The following is a 3,106-nucleotide window of genomic DNA, read 5'->3' on the forward strand; positions in this document are numbered from 1 at the left end:
TTAAATTTGGTGATGAAAATCATTAAAAATAAGAGAAGATAATACAAGGAAATGAAATTGGAAATTTTGTGGATTTTGATATTATAGAGCGGAAGTCGAAATTTTGAAAATGAAAAAGTGAATCATTTTTCATTTTACAATTCTCAAATTGAAGTTTTAACAGCAAAAAAACATCGATGAGTTTTTAGGAGATAAAAGGTTTATCAAAAAATTGGAAATTTTTAAGTAGTAAAGTTGATTTATTTTAAAGTAAAATTTGTTTATTATTTATTGTACATTGTTATTAACAATATAATACAAACATTTTTTTGTACATTAAATATAAATATTTATTATAAAGGGTTGAAAACCCCGCTTTTGATAATTTAAAAGTAAAATTATAATAATATTATAGTTTTTTGGATTGTTTATTATTTTCTTTTTCCTCGATTTGATTCAAAAAGGTAAACAAGAGCTTTTCTGACTTTTTCAAGATGCCGATGTTTGTAATTAAAATTTGCGCATTATTTTTTGGTAAAAAGGATTTAGAACATTGGAAAGTAAAGTAAAGATTACAAAAATATTTTTGTAATCTTATCAAACAAAACAAACTGTTTATTCAAAAAATAAAAAAACAAAAACATTTTAATCAAAATTGAACAAATAAAAACAAAAGTAACTAATCATTCAATTAAACAAGGGCGACTTTAGATTGAAAATCTAATAATTTTACTGTTAGATTAAGATTTGTTGAATATCTAACGTTTAGATAACCAACTGTTAGATTATAAAAAATAAAACATTTGGCAAAATAATAAAAAAGTTAAAATGTTATTCGATTTAATAACCAATCAATTTTTTATTTTGTGTTTCTTAATTTCCAATTATTTATTTTCAAGGCAATTTCATTTTTATAATACCATTTAATTGAATAAAAAGACAATAATACTTAAATGGTTTAAATTATCTTAACAATGATTTTTGGTGTTCAAATTCGAAACTTAAAAAAATAAATACCATTTTAAAACTATTAAATCAAACAAATGGAACAAATTAAAAAGGATAGAAATGTTGCGAAAATTGTCGACATTTCAAAATATATTCTTTGTCCAGATGTCCTTGATAACAACACCGTACAGATTGTAGTAGATAAACAAAGTAACAAATATATTGTATGGCAATTTTTCAATGATGGGAATACAAAAGATACAATGAAATGCAAGTTATGTGGTGCTATAATTCCATTTGTTGTAACCACCTTTGACCCCAGAGTGCCAATTTGGAATACAATACAAAATGATGAATTAAATAACACAATGTCTAAAAATGAAAAAAAAACAATGAAAAACACACTTGAAAAATCATTTTCTGAAATACCACAATATTTTAATGATGAACTTAATGGAACACGTTAAAAAAAAGCAGATTGTTGTTTTGATCAACCACATTAAATTAAAGCACTTTGAAGTTCTTTATATAATAGAAGAAAACAAAAAGAAAAGGAAAAAAATGACAGAAATAGACAAAACTACAAAAGACTTTAAGGAAAAACAAATAATAACACTAAAATGGGCCATCACTTCAAAAATACCACTTTCAATTTTTAACAAAACGGAGACACTTCAAATGTTTAGTTTTATTACAAATAAAACATTTATTCCACTTCGTCTGGATGATGCCAAAGAGTCATTGAAGGAATTGTTCAATATTGAAAAATCTCAAATTGTAAATAGTCTTAAAACCTCGCTTTCAAAACATTTTACAATGGATGGATGGTACGGGGAAAGCAACAAAAAAATATTCGGGTATTAATTGTCAAGGAACATCGAGCAATTTTGAAATATTTCATTATTTCATTGGAATTGTTGGATTGGAAAATGGTTCCAAAAGTTCACAAATAAAAGCCAAATTTATGGAATATTTGGCGTCATTTCCGATTACTTATGACCCAAAACATAATTATGTTATTACAGATAATGGAAAAGACTATAAATTGGCATTTAATACACTATCTGGAATGTCACAAAAAGTAAGACAGGCAGTTAAAAAAAATTAAAGAAAAAATTAAAGGAAGTGAAAAAAGAAAAAAAACAGCAAATGGTGTAACTCGAAAACTTACCAGTCCTAAATAAAAACCAACAAAAAGAACAGAAATTGAACAAACATTTGAAGAATTGGACAAAATAGACACGTATATTGGATGTGCAGCACATACAATACAATTAACCATTAAAAATTCAACACTTCTCGTTAAAGAGTTAAAATGCTTTATCGAACACGTTGAAGCGGTTGCAAAAGATGTAAATTGTAACTGGGAAAAATGTCAAAAGACAATAAAAAATAAATAGAGAACTCGAATACAAACAAAAAACAGTAAATAAACAACAAAATGAAATTTTAAGAAATGGTGAAAATGAAGAAAAAAGAGAATCATTTGAAGAAACTGTAAATGAAGACGACTTTGACACAAAAGATGAAGAATGTATTTTTGATGAAATTTTTAATGACAATTTGAAGACTCAACAACAGAAATGGAAAAAATAAAATTCTGTAAACAAACAAAATGCGTGCTTCGAGGTGAGATGCGTTTTGACACTGTTTTTGATTTGTTGGAAAGTGTAGCAAACAAGAAAGCGGCTATTGATAGAATGGCAGAAATGGGGATTATTGGTTGTTTAAATTTTATTGAATGGGATTTGATTTTTTCAATGACTTATCTTTTAAAACCAACAAAAGACTTCACTGTAAAAGTGGGGTCAACAGAAAACCCAACTATCCCTTCTGTTATTCCAGCTTTGGCTGAAATCACACTTCGTTATACTGAATATTTGTCAAAAGAAGGAATTGTTTTTGACAAAACAAAATACACTGACATATTTCCAATATATAAAGAAAACTATTTTAAATTCCATTTCAAAAACATTAGTTAAAAATTGTTTTATAATGTTATTAAAGTTATGGTCGAGAAAGAAGGAGGAGAATATGTTCCAATTTCATTTTTTGGAACACTAATAGAATGGGCGTTGTTGGCGCTAAGTGAAATACTGTTTCGGTTCACCAATTATTTGACATCCAAACCTCACGTTATATCAATGATATTATGTTCTTGGTATAAATTGTCTTTTGA

This window comes from Entamoeba invadens, assembly GCF_000330505.1.
Source record: "Entamoeba invadens IP1 unplaced genomic scaffold scaff_1105074725255, whole genome shotgun sequence".
NCBI classification, from domain to species: Eukaryota; Evosea; order Mastigamoebida; family Endamoebidae; genus Entamoeba; species Entamoeba invadens.